Below are 11842 nucleotides of genomic sequence, written 5' to 3'. Positions count from 1 at the left end.
ATTTTAGGCTGCATAGACATGCACCTTGCGCCAGGTACCCAGGGGAGGTAACTTCCATGTCAACACCCAAGTTTCCTTCCGGGTCCTATCTTTCTCCTTGGGAGCTACTCAGCAAAATAAACACATCATCATCAACAACAACAACAACAACAACAACAACAACAACAACAACTGAACATGTCATGATAGACAAACAGAATGAAAAAAAGGCATTTCTATTTTTGATTGTTTTTTCCAGGGGAGAGCGCGAACGCAGCAGTCCCCCACACTTATAAATTGCGCACCCGAGTCGTCCACATTTGGGATGATCGCAGGGGTCAACCAAGCCGATGTGCAATGGAAAGGTCTCGCCCCGGGCCCACAGCCTTGCGGATCACTGTTAAGCCTGTGCCAGGTAAGTATGCCTGAAACTGCAGCTTCCTAACCATCACTACAAACATACACATCACCTCATTCAGGTGTCTTGTAAGCAAAACTTCACATATATTCCATTTCAGTTCAAACATTTTTATACTTCCCTGTACATGGCACTACATTCACCCGTTCGCTTTATGCAAAGATTATTGGTAGGAAGAACGAGACGGAAATGGCTTTATTTGCATTTTAGGCTGCATAGACATGCACCTTGCGCCAGGTACCCAGGGGAGGTAACTTCCATGTCAACACCCAAGTTTCCTTCCGGGTCCTATCTTTCTCCTTGGGAGCTACTCAGCAAAATAAACACATCATCATCAACAACAACAACAACAACAACAACAACAACAACAACTGAACATGTCATGATAGACAAACAGAATGAAAAAAAGGCATTTCTATTTTTGATTGTTTTTTCCAGGGGAGAGCGCGAACGCAGTCCCCCACACTTATAAATTGCGCACCCGAGTCGTCCACATTTGGGATGATCGCAGGGGTCAACCAAGCCGATGTGCAATGGAAAGGTCTCGCCCCGGGCCCACAGCCTTGCGGATCACTGTTAAGCCTGTGCCAGGTAAGTATGCCTGAAACTGCAGCTTCCTAACCATCACTACAAACATACACATCACCTCATTCAGGTGTCTTGTAAGCAAAACTTCACATATATTCCATTTCAGTTCAAACATTTTTATACTTCCCTGTACATGGCACTACATTCACCCGTTCGCTTTATGCAAAGATTATTGGTAGGAAGAACGAGACGGAAATGGCTTTATTTGCATTTTAGGCTGCATAGACATGCACCTTGCGCCAGGTACCCAGGGGAGGTAACTTCCATGTCAACACCCAAGTTTCCTTCCGGGTCCTATCTTTCTCCTTGGGAGCTACTCAGCAAAATAAACACATCATCATCAACAACAACAACAACAACAACAACAACAACAACAACAACTGAACATGTCATGATAGACAAACAGAATGAAAAAAAGGCATTTCTATTTTTGATTGTTTTTTCCAGGGGAGAGCGCGAACGCAGTCCCCCACACTTATAAATTGCGCACCCGAGTCGTCCACATTTGGGATGATCGCAGGGGTCAACCAAGCCGATGTGCAATGGAAAGGTCTCGCCCCGGGCCCACAGCCTTGCGGATCACTGTTAAGCCTGTGCCAGGTAAGTATGCCTGAAACTGCAGCTTCCTAACCATCACTACAAACATACACATCACCTCATTCAGGTGTCTTGTAAGCAAAACTTCACATATATTCCATTTCAGTTCAAACATTTTTATACTTCCCTGTACATGGCACTACATTCACCCGTTCGCTTTATGCAAAGATTATTGGTAGGAAGAACGAGACGGAAATGGCTTTATTTGCATTTTAGGCTGCATAGACATGCACCTTGCGCCAGGTACCCAGGGGAGGTAACTTCTATGTCAACACCCAAGTTTCCTTCCGGGTCCTATCTTTCTCCTTGGGAGCTACTCAGCAAAATAAACACATCATCATCAACAACAACAACAACAACAACAACAACAACAACAACAACTGAACATGTCATGATAGACAAACAGAATGAAAAAAAGGCATTTCTATTTTTGATTGTTTTTTCCAGGGGAGAGCGCGAACGCAGTCCCCCACACTTATAAATTGCGCACCCGAGTCGTCCACATTTGGGATGATCGCAGGGGTCAACCAAGCCGATGTGCAATGGAAAGGTCTCGCCCCGGGCCCACAGCCTTGCGGATCACTGTTAAGCCTGTGCCAGGTAAGTATGCCTGAAACTGCAGCTTCCTAACCATCACTACAAACATACACATCACCTCATTCAGGTGTCTTGTAAGCAAAACTTCACATATATTCCATTTCAGTTCAAACATTTTTATACTTCCCTGTACATGGCACTACATTCACCCGTTCGCTTTATGCAAAGATTATTGGTAGGAAGAACGAGACGGAAATGGCTTTATTTGCATTTTAGGCTGCATAGACATGCACCTTGCGCCAGGTACCCAGGGGAGGTAACTTCCATGTCAACACCCAAGTTTCCTTCCGGGTCCTATCTTTCTCCTTGGGAGCTACTCAGCAAAATAAACACATCATCATCAACAACAACAACAACAACAACAACAACAACAACTGAACATGTCATGATAGACAAACAGAATGAAAAAAAGGCATTTCTATTTTTGATTGTTTTTTCCAGGGGAGAGCGCGAACGCAGTCCCCCACACTTATAAATTGCGCACCCGAGTCGTCCACATTTGGGATGATCGCAGGGGTCAACCAAGCCGATGTGCAATGGAAAGGTCTCGCCCCGGGCCCACAGCCTTGCGGATCACTGTTAAGCCTGTGCCAGGTAAGTATGCCTGAAACTGCAGCTTCCTAACCATCACTACAAACATACACATCACCTCATTCAGGTGTCTTGTAAGCAAAACTTCACATATATTCCATTTCAGTTCAAACATTTTTATACTTCCCTGTACATGGCACTACATTCACCCGTTCGCTTTATGCAAAGATTATTGGTAGGAAGAACGAGACGGAAATGGCTTTATTTGCATTTTAGGCTGCATAGACATGCACCTTGCGCCAGGTACCCAGGGGAGGTAACTTCCATGTCAACACCCAAGTTTCCTTCCGGGTCCTATCTTTCTCCTTGGGAGCTACTCAGCAAAATAAACACATCATCATCAACAACAACAACAACAACAACAACAACTGAACATGTCATGATAGACAAACAGAATGAAAAAAAGGCATTTCTATTTTTGATTGTTTTTTCCAGGGGAGAGCGCGAACGCAGTCCCCCACACTTATAAATTGCGCACCCGAGTCGTCCACATTTGGGATGATCGCAGGGGTCAACCAAGCCGATGTGCAATGGAAAGGTCTCGCCCCGGGCCCACAGCCTTGCGGATCACTGTTAAGCCTGTGCCAGGTAAGTATGCCTGAAACTGCAGCTTCCTAACCATCACTACAAACATACACATCACCTCATTCAGGTGTCTTGTAAGCAAAACTTCACATATATTCCATTTCAGTTCAAACATTTTTATACTTCCCTGTACATGGCACTACATTCACCCGTTCGCTTTATGCAAAGATTATTGGTAGGAAGAACGAGACGGAAATGGCTTTATTTGCATTTTAGGCTGCATAGACATGCACCTTGCGCCAGGTACCCAGGGGAGGTAACTTCCATGTCAACACCCAAGTTTCCTTCCGGGTCCTATCTTTCTCCTTGGGAGCTACTCAGCAAAATAAACACATCATCATCAACAACAACAACAACAACAACAACAACAACAACAACTGAACATGTCATGATAGACAAATAGAATGAAAAAAAGGCATTTCTATTTTTGATTGTTTTTTCCAGGGGAGAGCGCGAACGCAGTCCCCCACACTTATAAATTGCGCACCCGAGTCGTCCACATTTGGGATGATCGCAGGGGTCAACCAAGCCGATGTGCAATGGAAAGGTCTCGCCCCGGGCCCACAGCCTTGCGGATCACTGTTAAGCCTGTGCCAGGTAAGTATGCCTGAAACTGCAGCTTCCTAACCATCACTACAAACATACACATCACCTCATTCAGGTGTCTTGTAAGCAAAACTTCACATATATTCCATTTCAGTTCAAACATTTTTATACTTCCCTGTACATGGCACTACATTCACCCGTTCGCTTTATGCAAAGATTATTGGTAGGAAGAACGAGACGGAAATGGCTTTATTTGCATTTTAGGCTGCATAGACATGCACCTTGCGCCAGGTACCCAGGGGAGGTAACTTCCATGTCAACACCCAAGTTTCCTTCCGGGTCCTATCTTTCTCCTTGGGAGCTACTCAGCAAAATAAACACATCATCATCAACAACAACAACAACAACAACAACAACAACAACAACTGAACATGTCATGATAGACAAACAGAATGAAAAAAAGGCATTTCTATTTTTGATTGTTTTTTCCAGGGGAGAGCGCGAACGCAGTCCCCCACACTTATAAATTGCGCACCCGAGTCGTCCACATTTGGGATGATCGCAGGGGTCAACCAAGCCGATGTGCAATGGAAAGGTCTCGCCCCGGGCCCACAGCCTTGCGGATCACTGTTAAGCCTGTGCCAGGTAAGTATGCCTGAAACTGCAGCTTCCTAACCATCACTACAAACATACACATCACCTCATTCAGGTGTCTTGTAAGCAAAACTTCACATATATTCCATTTCAGTTCAAACATTTTTATACTTCCCTGTACATGGCACTACATTCACCCGTTCGCTTTATGCAAAGATTATTGGTAGGAAGAACGAGACGGAAATGGCTTTATTTGCATTTTAGGCTGCATAGACATGCACCTTGCGCCAGGTACCCAGGGGAGGTAACTTCCATGTCAACACCCAAGTTTCCTTCCGGGTCCTATCTTTCTCCTTGGGAGCTACTCAGCAAAATAAACACATCATCATCAACAACAACAACAACAACAACAACAACAACAACAACTGAACATGTCATGATAGACAAACAGAATGAAAAAAAGGCATTTCTATTTTTGATTGTTTTTTCCAGGGGAGAGCGCGAACGCAGTCCCCCACACTTATAAATTGCGCACCCGAGTCGTCCACATTTGGGATGATCGCAGGGGTCAACCAAGCCGATGTGCAATGGAAAGGTCTCGCCCCGGGCCCACAGCCTTGCGGATCACTGTTAAGCCTGTGCCAGGTAAGTATGCCTGAAACTGCAGCTTCCTAACCATCACTACAAACATACACATCACCTCATTCAGGTGTCTTGTAAGCAAAACTTCACATATATTCCATTTCAGTTCAAACATTTTTATACTTCCCTGTACATGGCACTACATTCACCCGTTCGCTTTATGCAAAGATTATTGGTAGGAAGAACGAGACGGAAATGGCTTTATTTGCATTTTAGGCTGCATAGACATGCACCTTGCGCCAGGTACCCAGGGGAGGTAACTTCCATGTCAACACCCAAGTTTCCTTCCGGGTCCTATCTTTCTCCTTGGGAGCTACTCAGCAAAATAAACACATCATCATCAACAACAACAACAACAACAACAACAACAACAACAACTGAACATGTCATGATAGACAAACAGAATGAAAAAAAGGCATTTCTATTTTTGATTGTTTTTTCCAGGGGAGAGCGCGAACGCAGTCCCCCACACTTATAAATTGCGCACCCGAGTCGTCCACATTTGGGATGATCGCAGGGGTCAACCAAGCCGATGTGCAATGGAAAGGTCTCGCCCCGGGCCCACAGCCTTGCGGATCACTGTTAAGCCTGTGCCAGGTAAGTATGCCTGAAACTGCAGCTTCCTAACCATCACTACAAACATACACATCACCTCATTCAGGTGTCTTGTAAGCAAAACTTCACATATATTCCATTTCAGTTCAAACATTTTTATACTTCCCTGTACATGGCACTACATTCACCCGTTCGCTTTATGCAAAGATTATTGGTAGGAAGAACGAGACGGAAATGGCTTTATTTGCATTTTAGGCTGCATAGACATGCACCTTGCGCCAGGTACCCAGGGGAGGTAACTTCTATGTCAACACCCAAGTTTCCTTCCGGGTCCTATCTTTCTCCTTGGGAGCTACTCAGCAAAATAAACACATCATCATCAACAACAACAACAACAACAACAACAACAACAACAACTGAACATGTCATGATAGACAAACAGAATGAAAAAAAGGCATTTCTATTTTTGATTGTTTTTTCCAGGGGAGAGCGCGAACGCAGTCCCCCACACTTATAAATTGCGCACCCGAGTCGTCCACATTTGGGATGATCGCAGGGGTCAACCAAGCCGATGTGCAATGGAAAGGTCTCGCCCCGGGCCCACAGCCTTGCGGATCACTGTTAAGCCTGTGCCAGGTAAGTATGCCTGAAACTGCAGCTTCCTAACCATCACTACAAACATACACATCACCTCATTCAGGTGTCTTGTAAGCAAAACTTCACATATATTCCATTTCAGTTCAAACATTTTTATACTTCCCTGTACATGGCACTACATTCACCCGTTCGCTTTATGCAAAGATTATTGGTAGGAAGAACGAGACGGAAATGGCTTTATTTGCATTTTAGGCTGCATAGACATGCACCTTGCGCCAGGTACCCAGGGGAGGTAACTTCCATGTCAACACCCAAGTTTCCTTCCGGGTCCTATCTTTCTCCTTGGGAGCTACTCAGCAAAATAAACACATCATCATCAACAACAACAACAACAACAACAACAACAACAACAACTGAACATGTCATGATAGACAAACAGAATGAAAAAAAGGCATTTCTATTTTTGATTGTTTTTTCCAGGGGAGAGCGCGAACGCAGTCCCCCACACTTATAAATTGCGCACCCGAGTCGTCCACATTTGGGATGATCGCAGGGGTCAACCAAGCCGATGTGCAATGGAAAGGTCTCGCCCCGGGCCCACAGCCTTGCGGATCACTGTTAAGCCTGTGCCAGGTAAGTATGCCTGAAACTGCAGCTTCCTAACCATCACTACAAACATACACATCACCTCATTCAGGTGTCTTGTAAGCAAAACTTCACATATATTCCATTTCAGTTCAAACATTTTTATACTTCCCTGTACATGGCACTACATTCACCCGTTCGCTTTATGCAAAGATTATTGGTAGGAAGAACGAGACGGAAATGGCTTTATTTGCATTTTAGGCTGCATAGACATGCACCTTGCGCCAGGTACCCAGGGGAGGTAACTTCCATGTCAACACCCAAGTTTCCTTCCGGGTCCTATCTTTCTCCTTGGGAGCTACTCAGCAAAATAAACACATCATCATCAACAACAACAACAACAACAACAACAACAACAACAACAACTGAACATGTCATGATAGACAAACAGAATGAAAAAAAGGCATTTCTATTTTTGATTGTTTTTTCCAGGGGAGAGCGCGAACGCAGTCCCCCACACTTATAAATTGCGCACCCGAGTCGTCCACATTTGGGATGATCGCAGGGGTCAACCAAGCCGATGTGCAATGGAAAGGTCTCGCCCCGGGCCCACAGCCTTGCGGATCACTGTTAAGCCTGTGCCAGGTAAGTATGCCTGAAACTGCAGCTTCCTAACCATCACTACAAACATACACATCACCTCATTCAGGTGTCTTGTAAGCAAAACTTCACATATATTCCATTTCAGTTCAAACATTTTTATACTTCCCTGTACATGGCACTACATTCACCCGTTCGCTTTATGCAAAGATTATTGGTAGGAAGAACGAGACGGAAATGGCTTTATTTGCATTTTAGGCTGCATAGACATGCACCTTGCGCCAGGTACCCAGGGGAGGTAACTTCCATGTCAACACCCAAGTTTCCTTCCGGGTCCTATCTTTCTCCTTGGGAGCTACTCAGCAAAATAAACACATCATCATCAACAACAACAACAACAACAACAACAACAACAACAACAACAACTGAACATGTCATGATAGACAAACAGAATGAAAAAAAGGCATTTCTATTTTTGATTGTTTTTTCCAGGGGAGAGCGCGAACGCAGTCCCCCACACTTATAAATTGCGCACCCGAGTCGTCCACATTTGGGATGATCGCAGGGGTCAACCAAGCCGATGTGCAATGGAAAGGTCTCGCCCCGGGCCCACAGCCTTGCGGATCACTGTTAAGCCTGTGCCAGGTAAGTATGCCTGAAACTGCAGCTTCCTAACCATCACTACAAACATACACATCACCTCATTCAGGTGTCTTGTAAGCAAAACTTCACATATATTCCATTTCAGTTCAAACATTTTTATACTTCCCTGTACATGGCACTACATTCACCCGTTCGCTTTATGCAAAGATTATTGGTAGGAAGAACGAGACGGAAATGGCTTTATTTGCATTTTAGGCTGCATAGACATGCACCTTGCGCCAGGTACCCAGGGGAGGTAACTTCCATGTCAACACCCAAGTTTCCTTCCGGGTCCTATCTTTCTCCTTGGGAGCTACTCAGCAAAATAAACACATCATCATCAACAACAACAACAACAACAACAACAACAACAACAACTGAACATGTCATGATAGACAAACAGAATGAAAAAAAGGCATTTCTATTTTTGATTGTTTTTTCCAGGGGAGAGCGCGAACGCAGTCCCCCACACTTATAAATTGCGCACCCGAGTCGTCCACATTTGGGATGATCGCAGGGGTCAACCAAGCCGATGTGCAATGGAAAGGTCTCGCCCCGGGCCCACAGCCTTGCGGATCACTGTTAAGCCTGTGCCAGGTAAGTATGCCTGAAACTGCAGCTTCCTAACCATCACTACAAACATACACATCACCTCATTCAGGTGTCTTGTAAGCAAAACTTCACATATATTCCATTTCAGTTCAAACATTTTTATACTTCCCTGTACATGGCACTACATTCACCCGTTCGCTTTATGCAAAGATTATTGGTAGGAAGAACGAGACGGAAATGGCTTTATTTGCATTTTAGGCTGCATAGACATGCACCTTGCGCCAGGTACCCAGGGGAGGTAACTTCCATGTCAACACCCAAGTTTCCTTCCGGGTCCTATCTTTCTCCTTGGGAGCTACTCAGCAAAATAAACACATCATCATCAACAACAACAACAACAACAACAACAACAACAACAACTGAACATGTCATGATAGACAAACAGAATGAAAAAAAGGCATTTCTATTTTTGATTGTTTTTTCCAGGGGAGAGCGCGAACGCAGTCCCCCACACTTATAAATTGCGCACCCGAGTCGTCCACATTTGGGATGATCGCAGGGGTCAACCAAGCCGATGTGCAATGGAAAGGTCTCGCCCCGGGCCCACAGCCTTGCGGATCACTGTTAAGCCTGTGCCAGGTAAGTATGCCTGAAACTGCAGCTTCCTAACCATCACTACAAACATACACATCACCTCATTCAGGTGTCTTGTAAGCAAAACTTCACATATATTCCATTTCAGTTCAAACATTTTTATACTTCCCTGTACATGGCACTACATTCACCCGTTCGCTTTATGCAAAGATTATTGGTAGGAAGAACGAGACGGAAATGGCTTTATTTGCATTTTAGGCTGCATAGACATGCACCTTGCGCCAGGTACCCAGGGGAGGTAACTTCCATGTCAACACCCAAGTTTCCTTCCGGGTCCTATCTTTCTCCTTGGGAGCTACTCAGCAAAATAAACACATCATCATCAACAACAACAACAACAACAACAACAACAACAACAACTGAACATGTCATGATAGACAAACAGAATGAAAAAAAGGCATTTCTATTTTTGATTGTTTTTTCCAGGGGAGAGCGCGAACGCAGTCCCCCACACTTATAAATTGCGCACCCGAGTCGTCCACATTTGGGATGATCGCAGGGGTCAACCAAGCCGATGTGCAATGGAAAGGTCTCGCCCCGGGCCCACAGCCTTGCGGATCACTGTTAAGCCTGTGCCAGGTAAGTATGCCTGAAACTGCAGCTTCCTAACCATCACTACAAACATACACATCACCTCATTCAGGTGTCTTGTAAGCAAAACTTCACATATATTCCATTTCAGTTCAAACATTTTTATACTTCCCTGTACATGGCACTACATTCACCCGTTCGCTTTATGCAAAGATTATTGGTAGGAAGAACGAGACGGAAATGGCTTTATTTGCATTTTAGGCTGCATAGACATGCACCTTGCGCCAGGTACCCAGGGGAGGTAACTTCCATGTCAACACCCAAGTTTCCTTCCGGGTCCTATCTTTCTCCTTGGGAGCTACTCAGCAAAATAAACACATCATCATCAACAACAACAACAACAACAACAACAACAACAACAACTGAACATGTCATGATAGACAAACAGAATGAAAAAAAGGCATTTCTATTTTTGATTGTTTTTTCCAGGGGAGAGCGCGAACGCAGTCCCCCACACTTATAAATTGCGCACCCGAGTCGTCCACATTTGGGATGATCGCAGGGGTCAACCAAGCCGATGTGCAATGGAAAGGTCTCGCCCCGGGCCCACAGCCTTGCGGATCACTGTTAAGCCTGTGCCAGGTAAGTATGCCTGAAACTGCAGCTTCCTAACCATCACTACAAACATACACATCACCTCATTCAGGTGTCTTGTAAGCAAAACTTCACATATATTCCATTTCAGTTCAAACATTTTTATACTTCCCTGTACATGGCACTACATTCACCCGTTCGCTTTATGCAAAGATTATTGGTAGGAAGAACGAGACGGAAATGGCTTTATTTGCATTTTAGGCTGCATAGACATGCACCTTGCGCCAGGTACCCAGGGGAGGTAACTTCCATGTCAACACCCAAGTTTCCTTCCGGGTCCTATCTTTCTCCTTGGGAGCTACTCAGCAAAATAAACACATCATCATCAACAACAACAACAACAACAACAACAACAACAACAACTGAACATGTCATGATAGACAAACAGAATGAAAAAAAGGCATTTCTATTTTTGATTGTTTTTTCCAGGGGAGAGCGCGAACGCAGTCCCCCACACTTATAAATTGCGCACCCGAGTCGTCCACATTTGGGATGATCGCAGGGGTCAACCAAGCCGATGTGCAATGGAAAGGTCTCGCCCCGGGCCCACAGCCTTGCGGATCACTGTTAAGCCTGTGCCAGGTAAGTATGCCTGAAACTGCAGCTTCCTAACCATCACTACAAACATACACATCACCTCATTCAGGTGTCTTGTAAGCAAAACTTCACATATATTCCATTTCAGTTCAAACATTTTTATACTTCCCTGTACATGGCACTACATTCACCCGTTCGCTTTATGCAAAGATTATTGGTAGGAAGAACGAGACGGAAATGGCTTTATTTGCATTTTAGGCTGCATAGACATGCACCTTGCGCCAGGTACCCAGGGGAGGTAACTTCCATGTCAACACCCAAGTTTCCTTCCGGGTCCTATCTTTCTCCTTGGGAGCTACTCAGCAAAATAAACACATCATCATCAACAACAACAACAACAACAACAACAACAACAACAACAACTGAACATGTCATGATAGACAAACAGAATGAAAAAAAGGCATTTCTATTTTTGATTGTTTTTTCCAGGGGAGAGCGCGAACGCAGTCCCCCACACTTATAAATTGCGCACCCGAGTCGTCCACATTTGGGATGATCGCAGGGGTCAACCAAGCCGATGTGCAATGGAAAGGTCTCGCCCCGGGCCCACAGCCTTGCGGATCACTGTTAAGCCTGTGCCAGGTAAGTATGCCTGAAACTGCAGCTTCCTAACCATCACTACAAACATACACATCACCTCATTCAGGTGTCTTGTAAGCAAAACTTCACATATATTCCATTTCAGTTCAAACATTTTTATACTTCCCTGTACATGGCACTACATTCACCCGTTCGCTT

At 44.8% G+C, this 11842-nt stretch overlaps 20 non-coding genes across 20 annotated transcripts; all 20 read right to left on the bottom strand.

The window, feature by feature from the left end:
• Nucleotides 1-235: 235 nt before the first annotated feature.
• LOC125381809 lies at nt 236-402 on the bottom strand. The gene has a single exon (XR_007222070.1). It is a non-coding gene; the product is annotated as a U1 spliceosomal RNA (small nuclear RNA).
• A 430-nt stretch (nt 403-832) lies between these two features.
• Nucleotides 833-996, bottom strand: LOC125381774. Its single transcript, XR_007222035.1, has one exon. It is a non-coding gene; the product is annotated as a U1 spliceosomal RNA (small nuclear RNA).
• A 433-nt stretch (nt 997-1429) lies between these two features.
• LOC125381772 lies at nt 1430-1593 on the bottom strand. The gene has a single exon (XR_007222033.1). It is a non-coding gene; the product is annotated as a U1 spliceosomal RNA (small nuclear RNA).
• A 433-nt stretch (nt 1594-2026) lies between these two features.
• On the bottom strand, nt 2027-2190 carry LOC125381771. The gene has a single exon (XR_007222032.1). It is a non-coding gene; the product is annotated as a U1 spliceosomal RNA (small nuclear RNA).
• Nucleotides 2191-2617: 427 nt separating this feature from the next.
• LOC125381770 lies at nt 2618-2781 on the bottom strand. Its single transcript, XR_007222031.1, has one exon. It is a non-coding gene; the product is annotated as a U1 spliceosomal RNA (small nuclear RNA).
• A 421-nt stretch (nt 2782-3202) lies between these two features.
• LOC125381769 lies at nt 3203-3366 on the bottom strand. Its single transcript, XR_007222030.1, has one exon. It is a non-coding gene; the product is annotated as a U1 spliceosomal RNA (small nuclear RNA).
• A 430-nt stretch (nt 3367-3796) lies between these two features.
• On the bottom strand, nt 3797-3960 carry LOC125381768. Its single transcript, XR_007222029.1, has one exon. It is a non-coding gene; the product is annotated as a U1 spliceosomal RNA (small nuclear RNA).
• A 430-nt stretch (nt 3961-4390) lies between these two features.
• LOC125381767 lies at nt 4391-4554 on the bottom strand. Its single transcript, XR_007222028.1, has one exon. It is a non-coding gene; the product is annotated as a U1 spliceosomal RNA (small nuclear RNA).
• Nucleotides 4555-4984: 430 nt separating this feature from the next.
• On the bottom strand, nt 4985-5148 carry LOC125381766. The gene has a single exon (XR_007222027.1). It is a non-coding gene; the product is annotated as a U1 spliceosomal RNA (small nuclear RNA).
• A 430-nt stretch (nt 5149-5578) lies between these two features.
• LOC125381765 lies at nt 5579-5742 on the bottom strand. Its single transcript, XR_007222026.1, has one exon. It is a non-coding gene; the product is annotated as a U1 spliceosomal RNA (small nuclear RNA).
• A 430-nt stretch (nt 5743-6172) lies between these two features.
• LOC125381764 lies at nt 6173-6336 on the bottom strand. Its single transcript, XR_007222025.1, has one exon. It is a non-coding gene; the product is annotated as a U1 spliceosomal RNA (small nuclear RNA).
• A 430-nt stretch (nt 6337-6766) lies between these two features.
• On the bottom strand, nt 6767-6930 carry LOC125381763. The gene has a single exon (XR_007222024.1). It is a non-coding gene; the product is annotated as a U1 spliceosomal RNA (small nuclear RNA).
• A 433-nt stretch (nt 6931-7363) lies between these two features.
• Nucleotides 7364-7527, bottom strand: LOC125381761. The gene has a single exon (XR_007222022.1). It is a non-coding gene; the product is annotated as a U1 spliceosomal RNA (small nuclear RNA).
• Nucleotides 7528-7963: 436 nt separating this feature from the next.
• On the bottom strand, nt 7964-8127 carry LOC125381760. The gene has a single exon (XR_007222021.1). It is a non-coding gene; the product is annotated as a U1 spliceosomal RNA (small nuclear RNA).
• Nucleotides 8128-8557: 430 nt separating this feature from the next.
• LOC125381759 lies at nt 8558-8721 on the bottom strand. Its single transcript, XR_007222020.1, has one exon. It is a non-coding gene; the product is annotated as a U1 spliceosomal RNA (small nuclear RNA).
• A 430-nt stretch (nt 8722-9151) lies between these two features.
• On the bottom strand, nt 9152-9315 carry LOC125381758. Its single transcript, XR_007222019.1, has one exon. It is a non-coding gene; the product is annotated as a U1 spliceosomal RNA (small nuclear RNA).
• Nucleotides 9316-9745: 430 nt separating this feature from the next.
• LOC125381757 lies at nt 9746-9909 on the bottom strand. Its single transcript, XR_007222018.1, has one exon. It is a non-coding gene; the product is annotated as a U1 spliceosomal RNA (small nuclear RNA).
• Nucleotides 9910-10339: 430 nt separating this feature from the next.
• LOC125381756 lies at nt 10340-10503 on the bottom strand. The gene has a single exon (XR_007222017.1). It is a non-coding gene; the product is annotated as a U1 spliceosomal RNA (small nuclear RNA).
• Nucleotides 10504-10933: 430 nt separating this feature from the next.
• On the bottom strand, nt 10934-11097 carry LOC125381755. The gene has a single exon (XR_007222016.1). It is a non-coding gene; the product is annotated as a U1 spliceosomal RNA (small nuclear RNA).
• A 433-nt stretch (nt 11098-11530) lies between these two features.
• Nucleotides 11531-11694, bottom strand: LOC125381754. The gene has a single exon (XR_007222015.1). It is a non-coding gene; the product is annotated as a U1 spliceosomal RNA (small nuclear RNA).
• Between the last annotated feature and the right edge of the window lie 148 nt (nt 11695-11842).

The sequence above is a fragment of the Haliotis rufescens genome, unplaced genomic scaffold (assembly GCF_023055435.1).
Source record: "Haliotis rufescens isolate VD_foot unplaced genomic scaffold, xgHalRufe1.0.p SCAF_193, whole genome shotgun sequence".
NCBI lineage: Eukaryota > Metazoa > Mollusca > Gastropoda > Lepetellida > Haliotidae > Haliotis > Haliotis rufescens.
This window is presented reverse-complemented; position numbering and strand designations above follow the sequence as displayed.